The sequence below is a fragment of the Mustela erminea genome, chromosome 6, assembly GCF_009829155.1.
Source record: "Mustela erminea isolate mMusErm1 chromosome 6, mMusErm1.Pri, whole genome shotgun sequence".
NCBI lineage: Eukaryota > Metazoa > Chordata > Mammalia > Carnivora > Mustelidae > Mustela > Mustela erminea.
In genome coordinates, this window is record NC_045619.1 from 129,643,176 (window position 1) to 129,667,328 (window position 24,153).

The following is a 24,153-nucleotide window of genomic DNA, read 5'->3' on the forward strand; positions in this document are numbered from 1 at the left end:
TGAAGCAGGAAAGGAATGTCTGAGAACATTGGCCAGAGGACAAGTAGAGGGTCATTTAACATTTTGTTAAAGGGCAAGAAAAAACACATACACTGTATACAAAACATATAATTAGTAATAACATGTTAATTATGCACCTTTCTGATTAAAATAGAAACCACAGTTTATATTTTATCAGTTTATATTTTAAAAGGCCAAGCACAGAAGCTTTACTATGACAGAAACATGAGCTATAGAGGTGCCCAAGAGGTCTTGAGTATTGCTTGAACAAACCACTATTGCTTAAACAAAACTTAGAGGCTTAACACAGCTATTTATCATTATCTCTCAGGAATCTGTGGGTTGATTCCGCTCATCTGGGTGTTCCTCCACATACTCCCGTGTTGCTGCATTTAGATAAGAAGTGGGGCTAGAATCTCCTGAAGGTTTGATGGGGCTGGGTGTACAAGATGGCGTCTTCAGCTCATGTCTGAGGTGGCCTCTCTTCCCTCTTGTGCCTTCTCTCTCTGATGGTGTAGCCTGCTTCCAGGATGTTCAGGGCTGAGAAAGGCAGGAAGAGAGGCTAACAGCCAGTAAGTGCTAAGTCCCCATCCCTTCTGCTGTCTTCTATTGATCAAAGCAGTCATAGAGCCCATGCACATTCAAGGGGGAAGGAGAAAATGGATTCCACCTCTTGATGGAGAAGGGAGATACAGTCATGGCGATCTTTGGAAAATACAGTCTATTGCAGATGGTGTAAAAGTTGTATGTTTAAATAAGAAGCAAATATTCCCTACAGTTAAGGATAATCCAAATAAAATGAACAGGAGAAACTTCATGAAATGTTAAACCAAAGGAAACCCTTCCCATCAAAAAGTGGCCGAAATCTTAATTCTGGTCAGTCCAGGTCCTTTGCCAGAGGTGAACACTCTTCAGCCAGGAGGAGGAAATGGACAAAAACACGTGTTAGACTTGGTGGACATGCCAAAAGAGTAAGGTAGTAAGACATAGTTGAAATCCCAACTCAATTTAAACTTAAATTGAGTTCCTCTGTGATGCCAGGGTCCATGTTGTCTATCCACTAACCATGCTCTGCAGTCATATTCCAAGGAGATTGCTTCACTAGGGGAAATTTCTCCCACACCATCATCCCATGACACTCTGTTCTTCCTCACCTGTGATTCATTCAGCCCTTGTCTTCCCCACATCTCGAACTCTCTCACTGCCACTCCTGTATCATGAGGCGATTTCTGGAGTGTTTCTCTGTCCTGGCAGTTTAACTCTGCATTTTCATTACACTTTCTCAAGGAAAAGTAGTTTATTCTCTCACACTCCATGTACCTTAAGTTTAGAAGGTGAGTTTGCCCTTGTCCATGCATTACTACTGGAGAACTTTCAGTGGTTTCTCCTTTTATTCAAAACAAAAGAAAGCAAAAAGCAAAGTGACTTCTCTTGAGGCTCAACCATTTGGGCAGGCCACTGTACCTCTTCTGATCTGTCATCTCCACAAATCCCAGTCAGTCCTGATCTCTCATTTTGAAACCCTAACACCTGACTCCCAGTCTTTCTTTAAGATGACTTTGTATCTTGTCATCATTCTGTTTGTCTGGAAGAGCCATGAATTATACCTGTTTCTTGTGTTTGCATCCAGTACTCTGAGTACTGGTACTCTGAGAAGTGGCTCAGGCTCAACAGTAAATTGTGGGCTGCCCTAATCCTGGATGACTTAAACAGTTACCTGGGATGACATTTATAACCCCTTGGCCTCTCATTTTCTTGATCACCTCAGCCACCCAAACCTATGGTCACATTCTGGGCATTGTGAGCTCCCATAATCTTGATGCCTCCAGAAGCAAAATTCAACCTACCCACCTTCTGAACACAACAACCTATCCTTACCCATAACAGCTAAACTTTCTCCAAACCTATGCAACCTAGTCCTGCAGGAGAGTCACATGACTGAGCAGATTATTTACACCATCATTGTCAATTTCAAATGGATTCTCGGGCTGTCTGGAAATCTCATGAAATTTTTCTGGTCAGCTCACTCTCCCATTCTCTGCAAGGACCTTGTCAAACTTTCTCCAGCTTCCCTAATTTAGGGCAGTCTTTGATAGACCCTCTTATCTCACTCCCAGCAGAGGGCTCTACTTCTTTTCTTACTTTACAAAAGAAAATAGTCTTTAAACTAGAACTTCTGCATCTCACAGCTATCAAAAAGAAGAAAATCCTTGTGAACTCCAAACCCACCCTCCTCCCTTTCTGGTAAAATAGAGGATATCTTATTTCTCTTTTTTAAGACCCAACAATACACCATGGGAAAAAAGACAGTTTGTTCAGTAAATGGTCGTGGGAAAACTGGACAGCCACATGCAAAAGAAGGAAGCTGGACCACTTTCTTATACCATACACAAAAATAAATTCAAAACGGATTTAATGTGGAACTTGAAACCATAAGACTCCTAGAAGAAAACATGTAATAAACTCTTGGACATTGGCCATAGAAATATTTTTTGGCATCTGTTTCCCAGGCAAGGGAAACCAAAGCAAAAATAAACTATTGGAACTACATCAAACTAAAAGCTTCTGCACAGTGAGGGAAGCCATCAACAAAACCAAAAGGCAACCTACTGAATGGAAGAAGATGTTTGCAAATGATACATATAATAAAGCATTAATATCCAAAGTACCTAAGAACTCATGCAACTCAACACTAATAAAACAAATAATGCAATTTAAAAATGGGCAGAGGATCTGAACAGACATTTTCTGAAGATAAACAGATGGCCAACAGACACATGAAAAGATGCTCAATGCCACTAATTATCGGGGAAATACAAATCAACACCACAGTGACATATCACTTCACACCTGTCAGAATGGCTAGAATCAAGATGAGAAATAAAAAGTGTTGGCGAGGATGTGGAGAAAAGGGAACACTTGCATGCTGTTGGTGAGGATGTTAATTTGTCCAGCCACTCTGGAAAACAATATGGAGGTTCCTCAAGAAATTAAAAAAAAAAAGAAAGAAAGAAAGAAAGAAATACCCTATGATCCAGTAATTCTACTTCTGGGTATTTACCAGATGAAAATGTAAACACTAATTTGAAAAGATATGGGCATCCCTCTGTTTATTACAGCATTATCTGCAATAACCAAGACATGGAAGCAACCTTAGTGTTCATCAGTAGATAAAGAAGATGTGGTATATACATACAATAGAAGATAACTAAGCCATAACAATGAATGAAATCTTGCTATTTGTAATTATACAGAGGGACACAAAAAGTATTTCAGTAGGTAAAACAAGTCCAACAGAGAAAGACAAATTTCTTATGATTTCCCTGATATGTGGAATCTAAAAAAAAAAAAAAAATGAACAAAGAAAATACAAAAACAGACTTATAAATACAGATAACAAAATGGTAGTTGCCAGAGATGAGGAGGTAGAAGGATGGGTGAAATTGATAAGGGCAATTAAGAGGTACAAACTTTGTTATAAATTAAATAAGTCCCAGGAATGAAAAGGACAGCATGGGAAATATAGTCAACAATACTACAATAATTTTGTATAGTAATGGGGGTAACTACACTTACCATGGGGAGCATTTTGTAATGTATATAATTGTCAAATCACTATGTGTGATTTGTACTATGAACACCTGAAACTAACATAATATTATACATAAACTGTATTTCAGTTTCAAAGAAAAAAAGAACTTAACTTTTTAATCATCAGTTATCTCTACTCTCTTTAACATTTAACCTTGCTCTTCCTTCTCTTGGAATGTTTTTCCAAATCTTGGAAGGGCTGCCCCTTCCATTACTTTGCAAAGAGGTATTGACTGCCCACTCTTCCTTTCCTATCAAATTACTCCATTGCTGGCCTTGACTTTCTATATAGTACTGACTGCTCAGAACCTTCCAATGGCTTCCCATCTCACAGTGAAGTCCCTACCATAGCCAGAAAGGACACACATGATCTGGCCACAATTTACTCTTTGATCTCATATACCACTTGTCTCCTTCTCACTCTGCTCTGTCCATATTAGCTTACTTACTGTTCTTCCAGCATCTCAAGTGCCTTCCTAACCCAGAGCCTTTGAATATTCTCATCCAAAAATCGACATGAATTAATCTCTCATGTCATTTAGGCCTGGCTCAAATGACACGTATCAGAAAGATCTTCCTTGATAATCCTAATTAATGCAACGGCTCCATCCCCACTACTAAAACCCTCACTTTTTAATTCCCTTCAATATACTTCTATTACTTAACATATTAAATATTAATTTGCTTTCTCCCATCTTGAAAGTACCATCCACCATAGCAGGAACTGTTTTCTTCACAACTATTTTCATTGTTCTTAGATGAATAGGTAGGTGCCTAAAAGTTTTTTGGTTTGTTTTTTTTTTTTTACTAAATAAATGACTGAACTATCTTAATTTACCTAATTAATTTACATGTCTAATGTATGTCTTTATATCTTCACCACCTTCCCCACATAAAAGCCCTTGAGGACACAGCTGTATAGGGGAAGAGGAGGTTAATTCAGCCACATTTACAAATCCTAACTGTTTTCAACTTCCGTATTTTCAGATCTCCCCACCCTCAGGAGGCTTCACTTCCAGAGCCTCGGGTTAGTTCCAGTCAGTCCTTCGCTATTACAAATCCTGTGGCCAAGAATGGGCGTGGGTATTGCACAACTTCTTGTCCTCACTCTACCGTCCTAATACATTCCTAAAAGTGGGATTTCTGGATCAAACGGTAACTGCATAGACAAGTTTAATCGTTATTGCTGAACTCGTCTCCACGGGATTCAGACGATTTTGAGATTTCCACCAGCGACGTGTGTGAGCTCCCGTTTCTTTACAGCCTCGCCCGCCAACGCCGTGTGGTTAAGCTTTGGGGGGGGGGGGGCGGTTGCCAATCGGACAGTTGAGAAATGGGCTGAGCCGAGAAGGCCCTTCCCCACCAGACCCCCGACCTCCGACGGCCCCACCCCGCGCCCGGCCGAGCGCGTCCCTGCGGCCCGGCGGACTGACGCGCAGGCGCGGGGTCGCTCTGCGCCGCTCTCCCGCGCCGAGTTCCCCAAGGGTGGGCTCCGCGCGGGGCGGGAAGCTCCGGCCTTGCTCAACGGGCCCGAAAGAGGAAGCTGAAGTAAACGCTTGGGAAGGCCGTTGCAAAAGAGGTCAGGGTCTCGGGCTTCTGAGGAGCCGTCCTCTGGCCACACACCCCTTAGCCACTAACATGGAGCGACGAAGAGAGATCACTTAGCGAGGGGATTCTCAGAGAAGGGGGCGCGCGTGGGGGAGGGGCGGGAGAGGAAGGCCCAACTTTTCCCAGAACTTAAAACTTTTTTCCCCCCTTCAAGGGTGCGGTGTGAAGGAGGAGAGATAAGGGAAATGAGGCACAGACCCGAAGAGTTGGGAAGAGCAGCCCCCGGGAGTTAGGAGCCTTCATCCACGCGTCCTCCCGCGGCTGTGCCTCCAGCCGGGCGGCCCCGTTGCACCTCGATGCAAAGCGGCGCGGAGGGCGCCACACGTCTGCGCGCTGCGTGGGAAGGGCAGGGCTGACACCACTTCCTCCCCGAGGCGGCGGACCTGAACCCGGGTGGAGCCCAGTGGAGCCCCCGCGCCTTGCCTGCCGCTGCCCCGCGCCCGGCCCCGAGCCCCGCCCGCGGTCGCGTCCGCGCAGAGTCCCAGCCGAGATCCCGCGGAGCCGTCAAGGTAAGCGGCGCCCGCCGGTCGGGGCTCCCTGCGAGCCTCAGCCGGGACCCTCGGGGCAGCCGCGGAACCATGTGTCCCGTGGGTCTGGTCCCCAGCTCCCGGCCGTGGCCCCGGAGGACTCGCGCCCGCGGCTTGGCCCTCGAGGGGAGCGCGTACCCGGGGTCCCCTCTGCCGACCTCGGCCCTGGACCCAGCTACGCGGAGGGGGGCGGGGGGAGGTTGGGGCGCGGGCTGCTCTTCCCCGCGTCCTCTTTCATCACTCTTGACTGGTTTCCTGCGCAGAAAATTGCTTCAGGGACAGACGGGGAACCTGTGTAACCCTCGCCGGTGCGGCAGCCCAGCAGCCCCCAACCTGAGCCCTTGAAAGGATTTCCTGGGGGGCATTTTAGGGCACTTTAGGGGATTTTAGGGTAGGGTCAGTGCAAGTCGTGTGAGAATTTGAGAGAGACAATCGCAGTCGGACGTGTCTTAGGATGTTTCCTGACTTTAAAAACTTGTGGACGACTGTTCTTAAAAAAAAAAAAAAAAAATCTTTACCAGTGATTGGCCTTTTCACTTGAAAATAAGATAGAGGACCGATTTGGACACCAGGAGTCAGTCTCTTAATTTGGCTTGGAGTGAATGTCCAGAATGCCATTGTACAGCATGAAGGAAACAGTAGGATGTCGTATCCGGGAGTCCCCCTGAAGAGTTTGCCCCCTGCACCCCTGATTGTCCCTGTGGGGACATATTTCTTATTTATACCATTGTGGAACATCAAACATGTAGTTGCTCAGAGTGGTACCTCTCAGAGTAAAGTGGTTCCAAAAGAACTTTCAGTGTGTTACTAAGAGAAAGAGAAAAGGGGTAACCGAGGAAGGTAACATGGGGGAAAGGTACATGAGTTTATTACTCCCCGGGATATCATTTCTGGCCACAAAACGCGATTTAAATAAAGGCAAGGATACTTAATTCCTACTACTAATTCTCAGTTCTAGGCCTCTGAACAGGAATTTCAGAAAAGAGAGCTTTTGTCCACTGGCAGTTTTCCCTCTGGCCTCATTGAAATAGTCTTACAGTTAAAGACTGGCTAGCAAAATCCACAGAAAATCTGCCAAGAAATCTTCTATAATGTCTTCCGGGTGGTATTTCCTGCCTGTTCAATATGTTGTGAAAGATCTCAGGAATATAATGTCATCTTCAGGCTATTAATACTTAATAATTTTCACACTGATACTAATATTTGTGTCTTTGTTGAGTCCTTGGGAAATTTGAATTATAGTTCCATATATGCCTGTAGCTAGACAAGGGTGACTTTGATTTAATTGCTTTAACCTCTCTGGACCTGAGATAACTTATTGGTAAAGTGAGATTGTTGGACTAGAGGATGTCTGTCATTACAGCAGCAGTTGGAGAACTGTTACAGTTCTTTGAATTTGTCTTTGTCTGATATACTGGCAAAGTTAGAATTGCTGATCACACAGAAAAGAACAGAGAAAATCATGATGATAACAAATTTGTTTTTAAAAGATTCTATTTATTTATTTATTTATTTGATAGAGATCGCAAGTAGGCAGAGAAGGGGGGGGGCAGGCTCCCTGCTGAGCAGAGAGCTGGACACACAGGGCTGGATCCCAGGACCCTGAAACCATGACTGAGCCAAAGGCAGTGGCTTATCCCACTGAGCCACCAGGTGCCCCATAATAACAGATTTTGTTAGAGTCTAAAATATCAACATTTTTGAGGCCTTTTGTTTCTAAGAAGTTCTTCTATAAAAATAGTCAATTTTGAGTCTATATGTAAGATGGCAGATCTCCATTCTGTTGGAAAACTGAGATGGGGAATTGATGTGCTCAGGCTTGGGCAGGTGGATATTAAATTTCAAAATTCTCCAATTATTATTTCTCAAGAAATATAACTTTATAATATGGATTGCTTTATGATTCATTTACTTTAAATCTTAAACACAGTACTTGGTTATGTAGTGTCCATTAATTGTTTCATATTTATATATTCTAGGAATGTATAACAATCACCTACTTTTTTAACCTTTTTTTACTTATAATTAAAAAGTTCTAGGTATTTTCATATTATTATTAGAATGAGCTATTTATGAAATTTATTGCCAAAATGTCTCTGTTTGATATGCTACTCTGAATTTCTTCAAAGCATACTACTTTCAAAAGCATTATTATTTTCAGTTACTTCTAAATCCTCTTCTATCTTATTTTAATTATCTTTACATCCAAAACCTTTTAGTGAGTCCACAATCTTATAATAAATTAACCTGGCATTTCATAGTTTACCACAACAAAATATTTTCCATTTTAAATACCTCATGAGTTCATTTATAGGCAATAGAAGGATCTTAGTAATTCTTGCCTGAAAATAGAATAATTCTTGGGGCGCCTGGGTGGCTCAGTGGGTTAAGCCTCTGCCTCGGCTTCGGTCATGATCTCAGGGTCCTGGGATCGAGTCCTGCATCAGGCTCTCTGCTCAGCAGGGAGCCTGCTTCCCCTTCTCTCTCTGCCTGCCTCTCTGCCTACTTGTGATCTCTCTCTCCCTCTGTCAAATAAATAAATAAAATCCTTAGAAAAAAATAGAATAATTCTTATTAACATAAGTAATATTTTAGTATATAAATATGTCTATATTTTATGTCAGTTCTGTCATCCTTGTGGCAAGTAGCTTAAAGTTCAAGAAAAATATTATAAATTCAAGTACATAATAAATGCCAGGATTTGAGGTATTAGATGGGTACACTGATTGTATAGTCATGTGTATATATATTACAGTTATAGTTGTCATGAGAAACATGATTTGTAGGGGAAACTGCTATGTATTTGGAAAAGTTAACAGTAAGATGTCTCTTGAGTAGAGACAACAGCAGGACTAAGGAAGGGCACTGAATGAGCTACACTCAGTTTAATGGGCTAGACTGTACATGTGGCATGACAAGGCGGGGCCTATGGACAGCTTCTAGGGACTAGAGGATGGGACCTGCCACCGCCACATCCTCATTACCTAGCTAAATTCCTGGGACCATAGCTGGGACTCAGAAAGTGTTTGCTAAGTGTCTAGATAATATTAGTTCCCCTTCTGGGTTGTACCATCAAAATGTCACAGGTCCCTGACCTAGGCAGCCCCGTTGGTACCAGTCCTGAGGTCTGAGCAGGTAGAGATGGAGCATCACTCCAAGGAACCATTCCTTCCCAGCATGCACTGTGAAGCTTGAATTCATGATGCAGTTTCCAGATATTTCCTGAAGATTGATGATGCACTTGAATCATTAAGAATCATATTGTAAGAGCTGTCTTCTTTCTTCTCTGTCAACTCGGTTTCCTCTTTATCACCAGATGGTGATCATAAATAAATAATCTTTTTATTTAGCTTAGATTTTGGACCAGACTCTGCTAATTAATTTAGGTGTGTCATTACATTAATCCTCACATCCTGAGCCTATGCTGTTGTTATTATCATTGAGGAAATGAAAGCACAGAAAGGTTAAGAGGGTTACACAGAGAGTGAGAAGAGGAGTTGAACTTTGAACTGAGCTAGTCTCATACCAAAACCCTAGGAGCTGTCACAGGGACAGAACTCAAATGGTGAAAAAACCTGGGACCTTTCCTCAGTGAACATTGGGTGGGGAGACATTAATGAGCAGTTATAGTTCTATTCGTGACCAGAATTGTGTGCTGTGGAGGCAGATATCAGATCCCTATACCACAGTGGGGTCAGGGAACAGTGGAGGATGAAATGAAGGTAACCAAGGAACTTGCCTTGCTATAGTGGGAAGACAAGATATTATAATCACTTGTGAAGTTATTATCTTTATATATGTCTTCTGAAAAAGTAATCTGCTTTGGCAGCCATCACATGTTTTTATTTTTATCTTTATTCTCATCCCTCTTAATAGCTTGCTAGGTTGATTTAATCAATAAAGCAATGAGTGTAATTTTTTTGTTGTTTCTGCTGGGGACCTTTCTGATTTGATCTCTTATCACAGACTCATCAGTGAGATGGTTATGGGCTCGGGGAGAGTGTAAGTGCTAAATCAACAGCAATTATGTTTCCACAAACTGGCTAGAAGATTTATGCCCAGAGAGCTGTATCATATCAAACTGGGGGGAAAATAAAGAGTGGTAGTAGAATAAATAAGTGCTAGACTGGATTTATTTTTGTCCTTCCTTTTTTATTATGAAATGTTTCATGCATATAAAAGATGGTGTATAATGTATATGTAAATTATAATAATAATAATGAAGCCAATACCTGGATACCTGTCACCCAGTTGAGGAAGTAAAATATTACCAGTATATCTTCTGACTTCCTCCTAATAGCATTCTCCTTTTTTCTCAACAGACACAATCAGTATTGAGAATGTGTTGATTTTTTTAAAAAAGCATTTAGAAAGCATGTATATGCATTTGTAAACATGTCAAACTGGGAATTAAGAGTACATCGGCACTTGGGAAACTGAGATTAGAATCTCCACCATCTGTAGGCACGATTATAAATAGACTGCCCTGTTAAGTGAAGTCAACTTATTTTAAATGACATAAAAGCAAAGTGGCTTATAAATGATCAGGAGTAAGTACCATGGAAATAGTTAAGGGTTTATCTTAGTCATTACTGAAATGACCAAGATTCATCAGTGGATAACTATAACTTTTAAGGGTAATAAAGAATATTTAATTTAGGAACTGCTACTTTTTTCATATTACTTAGATTTCTACTTTAAATACAATTCAATCATTTGAAAAATATTTGCCAGGCACTGTTTCAGGTGCTTGAGACATGTTGGCGAACAGGAGAGGCAAGGATCTCTGCATTTATGGAGTTTATATTCTAGTGAAAAGATACAGACAATAGTCTGTAAACAAAATTAGTAAGTAAATAATATAGGTAGTAATAAGTGAAAAGTGTCAAAAAAAGAATTGAGCAAAGTAAAGTCGTAGTATTTATTTATTTATTTATTTATTTAGAGATTTTATTTATTTGTTTGACAGACAGAGATTACAAGCAAGCAGGGAGGCAGGCAGAGAGGGTGGGGGGAGCAGGCTCCCTGCTGAGCAGAGAGCCCGATGCAGGACTCGATTCCAGGACCCTGGAATCATGCCCTGAGCCATAGGCAGAGGCTTTAACCCACTGAGCCACCCGGGCGCCCCAAAGTGGTAGTATTTAATAAGGTGTTCCGTCTTGGCCTCATTGGGTGGATACGATTTGAAAAAAATTTTGATGGCGTTAATAAGAGGCTCTGTGGGAGAACTGTGTTCCCAGCAGTGGGAACAGCCAGGGCCAAGGCTGTAAGGCAAAGGTCTGCCTGGTGTATTCAAGAAACAAGAAGGTCCATGTGACTAGGAGGTATAAGAACAGGAAGAGAGTAGCAAGAGGTGTGGTTGGAGAGGAACACAAAGAGGTGGCAGATCATGTAGGGTCTTGTGGGCCATTATAAGAATTTTCGCTTTTACTCTGAGTGAAATTGAGGGGTGATTGTAGGATTCTGATGAAAGGAGTAGCATGATCTGACCTACATTTAAAAGGCTCACTCTGACTGCTCGAGAACAAGGTGAACGAGTAAGGATGAAAGCCAGGAGCCCGTTAGGAAGCTTTGGGAATCACCATGTATTTTGAAAGTAGAGCCAACAGGATGTGGGGTTTGAGAGAAAGAGGAGTCAGTGATGACTCCAAAGTCTTGGCCTAAACATCTGGAAGATGGAACTACCATCATTTGACAGGGGGAGGTTGGAGAGGAGATGGTCAGAAGCTCAGCTTCAGGTATAGATACGAAATATCAACTGGTAATAACTATGCACTTATTAGATAGAAGGCTAAGGTCATTTAGGCTAAGTAGTTATTTGGGAAGATACTGTTATTTTGATTTTACAGAATTAGAAATGATAGTTTGGAAGTTAAAGAAATGGAACATAAAACCAGATTTTTTAGGTCCTAAAGCTTTAACCATTCTTTCAAAATTTTCTGAAGAGGAAAGAAAAGAAGAAAAAGAAAACCTTGCTGAAAGGGCTGACCAATAATCTTTATTATACAGATAAGAACATAGTCAACTAATCAGTACTCTTCCACCTCTGTGAGACTCTAGACAAGGAAAATTATTTTTAATGAGTAGAAAAGCAAGAAATAGATACTAAAGATCACACATAAAGTGCTAACTAGTGCCAAGGGCATTATGTAATACAAGGTTTCTGTGATTGTGTTTAATAGAAGATTCTGAGGGACAAAGGACAGAGGCCTTTTCCAAAAAGATTCTTATCTCAACCAAAGGCTAAGATATTTATATTTTCAAAATCTAAGACCAAATTCAGAAGAGAGGGGAGCTTTCCTCTTGGCACGTCTGGATTTTAGACAGATGCAAGTGTTTGAGCAGGGCTAAAGGGTCACTAACAGCTGTTGAAGAATGTTAAATCTCACCATTATAGTATTTGAAAAGCTGAAAGTACTTCACTTCATTACGAAGTAGACTGAAATGGTGATAATTTATACTTCATTTGTCTGGCTATAACAGGCATCAAAACAGCATGGTTATGGAATGTTAGTATTTAGTGGAATGCTGCCTTAGTGGTCGATTACTGTTTAATAGACTGTTTTTCACCAGGCACAACTCCAGTCTTCAATTAAGTTTATTAAGATTTCATCTCAAAAATAAAAGAAAGAATTCGTTAGGGAAGAGGGGAATACCACGAATTTTTCACAGATTTACAGAATATTAATTATGTTACTAATTAAGTAAATTTATCTAAGACTCTGTTTATAGTACAGCATTAACAAACTCATTCATGCCTGCTAATAACATAAAATTCACAACTGACAGGTCAATGAACTGAGTAACTTTAGGATATAGTATTAGTTGGGTTTTTTTTGTTTGTTTGTTTATTTTTCAAGAGGATGGCTTCCTTCTGATTAAATTCCGTAAATGATATGGCTTAGCAAACCAAGACTATTTCTTAACATGCTTACTAATTCAGTGACATTATATTTACTGTATTGCAAGAAACAAACATAAATGAAGGTGCTCGGGCCATGACTGTGGGTAAATGCAATGCAATGCTGTAAACACATGGCTCATAAGACCACTAGTGAATACAGAAGCTGAAATTCCAAGGTAGCTCACTACACTGACTATCAGAGCAGAGAAGCATCCCTTAAAGTGAGGCTTACAGAGGGAGTATGGTTCTTACGCGTGTCTTTGAATTGCATGAAACTGCTCAACATGCTTCAATCAGAATTTTATTTTATTTTTTCAGTTTCACACACATCTAGTGAAGGCCAACCATGTGCCCAGGGTGAAGGATATAAAACAAAATAAGTTGTGGCCCCTAACCTCAAGAAGCTTCTTGTTGAGTGGGAGAGACAGGCCTGTAATAAACATGTTCCCGTATCTGATATGCAATACAGGTGCAGAAATAATATGGTGAAGAAGGCACTATAGAGAAGAGATCAGTGGGGGGTGACCAAGAGGCACTTTAAAGGATAAAGGTATTTCCAGGTGCCCAGTGGAAGGAGGCCACCCGAGGCACATGTATGAAACAGTTTCGCAGTGCTGGAGCATAAAGTACAGTGGGAAAGGAAATGGGGCAATTCTGATTTAACACTTGGTGAGTAATATTCAAATTGAATTCATACGATACAGTCACCACAACCTACCATCTTTGAGTCAAACATTTAGGCACTTGTAATAACAGAACTGTAGCACTCTAGACCAGCCCTGTTCAATAGAACTATAATGCAAACCATATGTATAACTTCAAATTTTCAAGAAGCCACTTTAGAAGCAGTAAAAAAATAAAAATCACTAATTTTAGTAACATACTTTAATTCCTATATATCCCAAATCATCATTTAGCTGATTAATATTAATTATACTAAATTGCATTAAGCTTAAGTCATACTAAAATTATTGGTGAAGTTGTTCGTTCTTTTTCTTCATACCAAGCTTTTTAAACCAAACATACTTTACCCTGATAGCACATCTCCGTTTGAACTAGCCACCACTGAAGGGCTCAATAGCCTCACAAACTACTGGCTACCAAATTAGGTAGCGCAACTCTAGATAATGGCACAATTATTGTACCCTAACTATGTGCTGACTCTTCAGATGCATGGAGGATATTAGATGAATTACAAAGTAAGCTAAAGGGAAAAAGAAGGGAACAGCATTTTCTATTAGTATGGGATCTATCCCTGGAACCTGATTTTAATTCATATTTAAATCTGCTCTCAAATATTTTATTAGTCCTCTAGCAGCAAAAACAAACAAACTTAGATTATTATTGCTTACCTTCCTTTTTACTCTTTCTCTTCCCCTCCCGCCCTATTTTTTGGATTCTGCCTGATCCTAACAGGGACCGAAAAAGAATGGAAATAAATGGTGGAGCAGTATGCCCTAAACCCACATCCGCCAAAATGTGAACTGTTGCCCTGGGTGACAGTGGTTACCACCTCTCTCTCTCTCTCTCTGAACCACCGCCCCCCCCACCCCACCCGTCCCCCCACCCCACCCGTTTCCACCTACTAGTTCATAAGCATCAACAGCAGCTCTCTTTGCTGTGGTTCCCAAGTCTAGAAATACACCTCCTGGGGGTTCAGGGAGGGCAGGTAGTGATAAGATTTGGAAGATGGAGTTGTTTTGATTCATGGGTTTGGTATGAAAAAGACTTAGGGATATTCTGATGCTCTCTCTTATTCAGAATGGTTAAGAATCTCTGTCGTAGAAACAGTACTTACAGATGTCCTTCCCAGTGGCCCAGTCCATCTAAAATGCCTGGTCGATGAAAAAATGGCAGTCCAGCTAAGGTTCTAGGTATACAGAAATGCAGCAAACAAAAGTACCCATCCAGTTGTGAACATGGGAATGTGTGTGTGAATATGTGACTGATATTTACGCACTACTGTTTTAGATACAGAACGTAGTAACAAAAGTAACTATGATGTTGATAACAATAATAGCTGATACTATCGCTTTCTATGCACCTGGCACCATACTAAGCACTCTGCAGACACCAGCCCATCCCCGTGGGAGAGGGTCTATTTTTCATTGCCATTTTACAACTGAAGAAACTAAGCCAACCGAGAGGTTAAATACCTACCCAAGATTACCCAGCTGCTGAGTATATTTACTGAGTAAATAGTGTGTGTCAACACTTGATGAAAATACAAAGTTCTATATCTGAGCTCATGATATAGTGTGAAAGACACACAATTATATTAGAACTGGACTTGTAGATGTTATAACAGAGGTTTGAGCAAAGCAGCTGCCAGTTTTCACCTCTTAATAATCACAGTCCTTGTTTTCTAAAGGCAACATGGAGTGCTGATTGTGAACATGAACTTTTGAGTTAGACCCAGGCACAGTCCAGTTCACCACTTGCTAGCTACATGAGCAGAAATTACTTAATTTCTCTAGGCTTGAGTTTTAAAACTATAAAATTAGAATAATGTCACCATGTGTGGGTTGTTTTGAAAATTAAATGAGACGCTCTGCTTGCCTGACCTGTAGTGATTGTTCCATCTTTATAACGCCTACTCTAGTTACTTTAAAGTTGGTGTTATGGGGCGCCTGGGTGCCTCAGTGGGTTAAAGCCTCTGTCTTCGGCTCAGGTCATGATCTCAGGGTCCTGGGATCGAGTCCCACATCGGGCTCTCTGCTCAGCAGGGAGCCTGCTTCACTCTCTCTCTGCCTGCCTCTTTGCCTACTTGTGATCTCTGTCAAATAAATAAATAGAATCTTTTAAAAAAAATAAAGTCGGTGTTAGTATGTGTTAATAGGAGCTAACATATAGTGAGTTCTCATTGCCAGCCATGACACTCTGCCAAGTACCAACAGAGTTAAGGTATAAATTTTGCCTCTGCAACATAGTCTAGAAGATAACAGTACATATTAAGAGATAAACCATAAGGAAACTGATGAACTGTCAAATGAATGATCCTCACACTGCTGCTACCGGATTCAAGATAAGGGTAGATCACCAGGATCCAACAGTGAGCCTTGAACTGTCCTTGCATAGTGGGCAGGACTAATATAAGTCGAGAAAAAGAAGAAAATAGCACAGGGTCAATACAAATGGTATATATAGAGGGAGAGAAACTTTCACTGTAAAAGGTTTCACTGCAAAGGTTTAATGAAAGATGTTGTTGAATTTGGAGTGGTGTGTGCAGTGGATTGTTGATGAGCTCATCCTGGAAGATGTTTTCTCTTATCAGCTTTTCTAGCCAGCTGGGAACATGCCAGGATGGCCCGCCCACAGGCAACTATGAGGGCCATAGATCAACCATCTAGCCTCGGCTTCCTGGCTAGACTAGACTAGACTTCCTGACCTGCTCCTTCACCTTCTGCTTGTCTTTCTCTGATTGACATGGACTTTCCAGATTGGGTGTTTGTACCCTTTGGAAGAAGAGTGCTCAGATAGCCTACTGACTTGATCTTGGAGACAGCTGATGTTCCTTGGGCTACAGTACAAACCCTGATCACTCCTGGAAAAGGCATCAGGGGCCAGATGGCCCTGGTGCATATTGACAGAAGAGGGCCTTGAATGGCCCTCCACAATTTGATATAAAGGAACAAGAGAATAATTTCATTTTTGACAGGCTGTCTCTGCTGCACAGCTTCGTTTGTGTTACTCAGGAACATGCTGGATCAATGAGCCAGATGGTGTAAGGAGTTCAGACTCTTTACCAAGAGGCAAATAAATGATAGAGATGCCATTATTTTTTAGGTTATTGAAATATGAAGGTGAGCCATGAATTAAGTGATGTGAACTTATTATCATAAAAAAGTATTTAAGGTTTGTAGTTTAACTTAGTAAAGTTCCATGGTAATTGTTCTGTGAAACACATATAAAACACATACACTTCTAGAAGTTGAATTTCACTCCGTATCTGTTGATTAGTAGTTTGAGGTTCTTGAGGTTTTGGGGTATTTTGTTTTGTTTTGTTTTGCCGGTATCTGTGTATTTTATATCAAGGATTAATTTCTATGTCAAGTTAATCAGTAATCTTTCTGTGGTCGGACTCAGTCTAAGCCAGTATTGTTGGAGTTTGGTTCTTTGCAGGAGCAATGATAAATTTACCCTAAATCCGTTTGGAATAGTCCTGGATTATAGCATATAGTGCTTGCTGTTACAGTTTCTTTATATTTTTATCAGAGTGGCTGGTTCACTGCTACGTACATTTGCATGAACGATGCAGTGAGTATTTTCTGATTCAATGTGTAGAACACTGTAAGTTATTACATCACAGAAAGGGAAAAAGACCTTTGGGGGGGGGGACTTAAAGTATAAATAACACTCTGTTCTCAATGGTATCCATTAAAAATGACTCGTACTCCACAAAAATGAACTCAAATGGATCATAGACCTAAATGAAGTGCTAAAATTGTAACACTCTTGGGAAAAACATAGGATTAGATCTTTATAAACTTGGGTGAAGTAATAGTTTCTTAGATATAATACCAAACAAACACACACATGCACAAATAGATAAATTGAACTACTTTCAAATTTAAAACGTCTGTGCTACAAGCAGTGCCATCAAGAAAGTGCAAAGATGGGGCGCCTGGGTGGCTCAGTGGGTTAAGCCGCTGCCTTCGGCTCAGGTCATGATCCCAGGGTCCTGGGATCGAGTCCCACATGGGGCTCTCTGCTGAGCAGAGAGCCTGCTTTCCTCTCTCTCTCTCTCTCTCTCTCTCTCTCTGCCTGCCTCTCTGCCTACCTGTGATCTCTCTCTGTCAAGTAAATAAATAAAATATTTTAAAAAAAAAAAAAGGGGGCGCCTGGGTGGCTCAGTGGGTTAAGCCGCTGCCTTCGGCTCAGGTCATGATCTCAGGGTCCTGGGATCGAGGCCCGCATCGGGCTCTCTGCTCAGCAGGGAGCCTGCTTCCCTCTCTCTCTCTCTGCCTGCCTCTCCATCTACTTGTGATTTCTCTCTGTCAAATAAATAAATAAAATCTTTTAAAAAAAAAATAAATAAATAAATAAGAAAGAAAGTGCAAAGACAATGCACAGAATAGAAGAAAATATTTTATTTGAAAATTCTATACAGAGAGTCCCTACCTTATAATGGTTTGATTCATAGTTTTTTTTTTTTTTTAATTTACTATGGTGTGAAAGCAGTGCTTATTCAGTATAAACTGTACTTTGAATTTTGGATGTGGATCTGCTCCCAGACTAGCAATATGTGATGCTGGGCAGTGGCCCCAAGCCCCAGCCCTGCCAGCCTCACGATCACAAAGCTCAACAACTGATGGGCTTACAACTGTTCTGCACCCACACAACCATTGTGTTTTTCACTTTCAGTGCAGTGTTCAATAAATTACATAAGATACCCAACACTTTATTATAAAAGAGGTTTTGTGTTAGATGATGTTGCCCACCTGTCGGCTAATGTAAATATTCTGAACACGCTTAAGGTCAGCTAGGCAAAGCTATGATGTTCAGTAGGTTAGACATATTTTTTTTTTTTTAGATTTTATTTATTTATTTGACAGAGAGATCACAAGTCGGCGGAGAGTCAGGCAGAGAGAGAGAGAGAGAAGCAGGCTCCCGCTGAGCAAAGAGCCCGATGCGGGGCTCGATCCCAGGACACTGAGATCATGACCTGAGCCGAAGGCAGCGGCTTAATCCACTGAGCCACCCAGGCGCCCCAGTAGGTTAGACATATTAAGTGCATTTTTTACTCAGGATTTTCACCTTACGATGATTTTATTGAAATGTAACCTATCTGTGTTTGTTAAGGGACTTACATTCAGAATATTTAAAGAAGTATTATGACAACAACATACTAATACATATTAAAAGATATATAATCCGTTTTTTATTAAATTTTTTTATTTTTTATAAACATATAATGTATTTTTATCCTCAGGGGTACAGGCCTGTGAATCGCCAGGTTTACACACTTCACAGCACTCACTATAGCACACACCCTCCCCAATGTCCATAACCCCATATAATCCGTTTTAATACTAGGGAAAGGCTCTGAGTAAACTTTTCTCCAAAGAAAATACAGAAATGACCAATTAGCACATGAAAATTGCTCAGCAACATTAGACAAACGGGAAATGCAAATCTAAACCACAGTGAGAACTTCATGCTGACTAGGAGGGCTCGACTTAAAATGACAGACACACGTATTGATGAGGACATGGGGAAATTTGAAACTTCATACACTGCCAGTGGAATGTAAAATCCCACCACAGATTTGGAAAAACAGTTCAGCACTTTCTCAAAAAGTTAAAGTTATCATACAATCCAGCAGTTACATTCCTGGGAATCCTAAGAGAAATGAAAACTCATTCCAGGCAAAATCTTGTACACATATATTTATAGCAGCATAATTAATAATAGCTGAAAAGTGGAAGCAACCCAAGTGTTCATCAGCTAATGAATGGTTAATCAAAATATGGTGTTTCAATACAATGAAGTATTCAGCAATGAAAAGAAACAAAGTGCTGATAGATATTACAACATGGATGAACTTTGAAAACATTATCCTAAGTGAAAGAAGCCAGACACAAGAGGCCACGTTTTAAAACAAGTTTTTTTAATTTAAGTTTTCCATAGTTAGTGTGAAGTGAAATATTGGTTTCTGGAGTAGAATTCAGTGATTCATCACATAAATACAACAGCCAGTGCTCTTCACAAGCACCCTCTTTGATACCCATCACCCACCCAGCCTGTCCCCCACTCACCTCCCTCCATCACAGCTCAGTTTGTTCTCTATCATCAAGAGTCTCCTATGGTTTGTTTCCCTCACTCCTTTTTTTCCCTCTCTCCCATATGTTCACCTGAGTGAGATAATATAGTGTTTGTCTTTCTCTGACTTATTTCACTTAGCCTAATACACTCTAGCTCCAACCACGTCATTGCAAATGGTAAGATTTCTTTCTTTTTAACGGCTGAGTAATATTCATATATGTATGCATTTATGAATATGTATGTATATGTATGTATATATGTATAACCCATCTTCCTAATCCATTCATCAGTTGAATGGACATTTGGGCTCTCTCCATAGTTTGGCTATTGTTGATAACGCTGGTGTAAGTATCAGGGTGCATGTACCCCTTAGAATCTGTATTTTTGTATCCTTTGGATAAATATCTTGTAGTGCATTTTCTGGATTGTAAGGTAGTTCTATTTTTAACTCTTTGAGGGACCTCCATACAGTTTTCCAGAGTAGCTGAACCAGTTTGTGTTCCCATCAATGGTGTAAGAGGTTTCCTCTTTCTCCACATTCTCACCAACATTTGTTGTTTCTTGCGTTGTTAATGTTAGCCATTTTGACAAGTGTGAGGTGGTATCTCATTGTGATTTGCATTTCCCTGATGATCAGTGACGTTGAGCATCTTTTCAGGCGTCTCTTAATCATCTGGATGTCTTTGGAAAAGTGTCTATTCATGTCTTCTGCCCATTTCTTAACTGGATTATTGGGTTTTTTTGGTGTCAAGTTTGATAAATTCTTTATAAATTTTGGTTACTAACCCTTTATCAGATATGTCATTTGCGAATATCTTCTCCCATTCCATAGGCTGCCTTTTAGTTTCTCTGATTGTTTCCTTCACTGTGCAGAAGCTTTTTATCTTGATGAAATCCCAGTAGTTCATTTTTGCTTTTTGTTTCCTGCAATGTGTTTAGTAAGAAGTTGTTATGACCAAGGTCAAAGAGGTTTCTGCTTGTGTTCTCCTCTAGGATTTTGATGGTTTCCTCTCTCACATTTAGGTCTTTCAGCCATTTTGAATTTATTTTTATATATGGCATAAGAAGGTCCAGTTTCATTCTTCTGCCTGTTGCTTACCAGTTTTCCCAACACCACGTGTTGAAGAGACTGTCTTTTTTCCATCGGATATTCTTTCCTGCTTTGTTGAAGATTAATTAGTTGACCATGTAGATGTGGAATTCTGGGTTGTCTGTTCTGTTCCTTTGATCATCTGTTTTTGTGCCAGCCACCATACTGTCTTGATGCCTACAGCTTTGTAATATAGCTTGAAATCTGCAATTGTGATGCCTCCAATTTTGTTTTCCTTTTTCAATATTCCTCTGGCTATTTGGGGTCCTTTGTGGCTCCATATAAATTTTAGAATTGTTCGTTCTAGCTCTGTGAAAACTTCTGGTGGTGATTTGATAAGGATTGCATTAAATGTGTATATTGCTTTGAGTAGTATAGACATTTTAACAATGTTTGTTCTTCCAATCCATGAGAATGGAATGGTTTTTCCATTTCTTTGTGTCCCCTTCAATTTCTTTCCTAAGTGTTCTATAGTTTTCAGGGTACAGATTTTTTTTTTTTTAGGGGATGGAGAAGGGGCAAAGGGAGAAAGAGAGAATCTTAAACAGGCTCCATGCCCAGCACAGGGCTCGATCTCACAATCCTGAGTTCATGACCTGAGCCATAATCAAGAGTTGGACACTTAATCAGCTAAGCACCCAGACACCCACAGTATAGATCTTTAACTCTTTAGTTAGGTTTATTTCTAGGTATTTATTGTTTTTAGTGCAGTTGCAAATAAGATTGATTCCTTGATTTCTTTTTTTGCTCCTTCATAATTGGTGTATACAAATGCAATAGATTTTTGCACATTGATTTTCTATCCTGCAACTTTGCTGAATTCATGTATTAGTTCTAACAACTTTTTTGATGGAGTCTTTTGGACTTTCTACATAGAGTGTCATGTCAAAAAGACGACATATTGTATGGCTTCATTTATATGAAATGCCCTAAATAAGCAAATTTATATGAAGAGAAAGTAGATTGGAGATTGCTTAGGGAGGGGGAGGAAAATGGTGAGTGACTGCTAATGAGTATGGAGGGGTTTTTTGTTTGTTTTTTTAAGATTTTATTTGACAGAGAGAAAGAGACCGTGAGAGTTGGAACATAGGCAGGGGAAGTGAGAGAGGGAGAAACAGGCCCCCTACTAAGCAGGGTGCCTGACGCAGGGCCCAATCCCAGGACCCTGGGATCATGACCTGAGCAGAAGGCAGATGGTAAATGACTGAGCCACCCAGGTGCCCCAAGTATGGAGTTTCCTTTAGGAGGGAAGAAAATGTTCTAAAATCAGATTTTAGTAATGGTTGCACAACCCTATGGAAGTACCAAAAACTATTGAATTATAAACTTTTAAATGTTATATGAACTATATCTTAATAAAACTATTTTTTAAAATATGGCATGCAGGGCCTGTGTTCAAGGTGCTGCTCTAACCACTAAGAAGATGAAAAGATGCATTAGAAACAATCTGTGCTCTGACTTCAGTACCTTAAAGAAAGCATCTGGTGTGCCTGGGGATTATAAAGAAAAAGTAGTTACAGCAGCAGAGGAGGTTTTATGGGAAGAGCACGATGATGTGTGGAAGATGAAGTGGGGACTGGACTGTGAAAGAACATAAAAGCCACATTAAAGAGTACAGACTATATCCTGCAGACAAGAGAAAGCCACTGAAAAGTTTTGCTAATTGAAAGGCTATGAAGAGATCTGGGTTTTAATAAGAAAACCCTGGTAGCAGTTTAGACACCGGATTAAAGGAGAGACTAGAGGTAAGCAGATAAATAATAAGCAGATGACAGAGTCCTGGTAGGACCTGTGGAGGACCTGAACTAGGGTGATAGTTTTGGAAAGACCATATGGGACAAGTTCAAGGGCATCAGGAAGGCTGCATTGACAGACACTCTGGCTCCAGCTGGCGACCTCAGGAACAGATGGCTAACAAGAGGCCCCTGAAATTCCTGAGAATGACTGAGGGGAGATCATTGGACTATAGGTAAAAACAAATATAGTCTCGTTTTTTTAATGTGGGGGGAGTATTATCTGGGAAGAGGGATAGTCCTGTCTCAGTGGCTCCTTTTAGCCATAAGTCTGAGTCTGGTCATCGCAAAAACCCACAGCTCTGAGGTTAACCCACCCTGTGTTTCTTCGCTGAGCCTGTTCTTGCCTTGTCTCATCCACTTTTCCACTTCCTAATGCTTCTGTTTCGGTTCCACAATTCTCGTGGCTCACGCACTTGACTTCAGTGCCTTCTGCCCAAACACCCAGTCTCAGCCTCGCTTCACTGCACTGATGTTCCCTGGCATCTGATTAGCACCCAGAGCTGTGCTGACTTTCTCCCCAGTTCCCGAGATGATTGCTAACTTAGATCTTACTCCACCATGACCTTACCCCACCCCACGGCAAGCCGGAGGGTGAGGAAAGGGGGGTGTTGAGAAGCAGGGTGGAGAAGAGGAAGCTGGCAGGGGACCATACTGTGGTTGAACCACTGCCCTCTGTGGGAATGACCTGTGGACAACGGAAGTATAAATGCAGGACTCGGTGTGAGGAGAGAAATAGAGACATGGATAAGCGAGCTGCTTCTGCTTCACTCTGCAGAAGTATCTACAGAGATTAGATAATAGGATAAAGATAATAGAAAACAAAGATCAGGGAGGATCTACCCCCAAAATAATCCTGAATCACAACTAAAATGACTAAATCATTTTTATGAAGTGGTAACTTCATTGCTGCCTTTGTTTTGAAAAGTAGTTATAGCTGCATCTTTATTCATATTTATGAAATCTGGATATTTTTATGATCATACCTTTGCCAAGACAGCCACCTAGACAACAGGAAAATGAGTGGAATGGCAGGTGTGAGGACTTAATGTGTGGTGTCTTGGAAGTTTTACTGAGCCGTTTATCTGGAAAAGTTCATGAACACCTGATCAAAGAAACTAACAAGGAAGTTTCCCATTTTTCTCTCCGTGTCCCTAATAAAATTAACCTAAATTGTCTCTTAATAAATAATGTCTTTTATATCAGGACATCAGTGAACATTTGCAGTGTTTTAAAATAAATTATTGGTGGTAAAGTTGGTGCAAAATAAAGATTATAATATGCCGGCCAAAAACATTTAGACTGCATTTCATTTTATGTTTCCCATTATGGTAAGATTATAAAGCACCAAATTCTTTAATATTCTTTAATATATTTCTACATTCTGTTATGTTCCATCATTGTTTTATTCTTATACTTTTACTGGTTTGCTTTAATTATTATTGTGGAAGGCTTTCATTCTTTTTTTCCCCCCTCCAAATTTCCTCTGAATTTGACTCTGGCTAAACCGAGTATGTGTGTTTATGTTTTCCTATGACTGTTTTCTAGGTAGTTTGAAATTGTCCTTTTGAAATTTTTTTCTCTAATCCCAAAGTTGTTAGGGAAATACCTTTTTCTTAAGGATTTCTTTTATTTATTCAGTATCTTATTAGTATTTTCCATTTTATTATATTTAACTGGAAAATATAGCCTATACAATTTCTCCTTTAGATTTATTGAGATTTTCTGGTGTATGACTAGTTTTCAATAAATATCATAAGCTAAGTCTTAATTTTTAATGCAAAGCCTGATTTTTACTCAAATCTGTTGTAATATCTTAATTTTTTCCCATTTAATCAATTCTATATAGAGAAGAAATGTGTCACCATTGCTAAG

General features: G+C 40.3%; 1 protein-coding gene across 4 annotated transcripts in view; it reads left to right on the forward strand.

The window, feature by feature from the left end:
• Positions 1-5,052: 5,052 nt before the first annotated feature.
• Positions 5,053-24,153, forward strand: part of APBB1IP (amyloid beta precursor protein binding family B member 1 interacting protein) — a 143,972-nt gene continuing 124,871 nt past the window's right edge. The window contains exons 1-2 of one of the 4 annotated variants that reach the window (XM_032349665.1): positions 5,053-5,170; positions 5,354-5,708. The gene's annotated coding sequence lies outside the window, so the exon portion shown is untranslated. The other 3 variants (XM_032349666.1, XM_032349667.1, XM_032349664.1) reach the window with 3 other exon arrangements.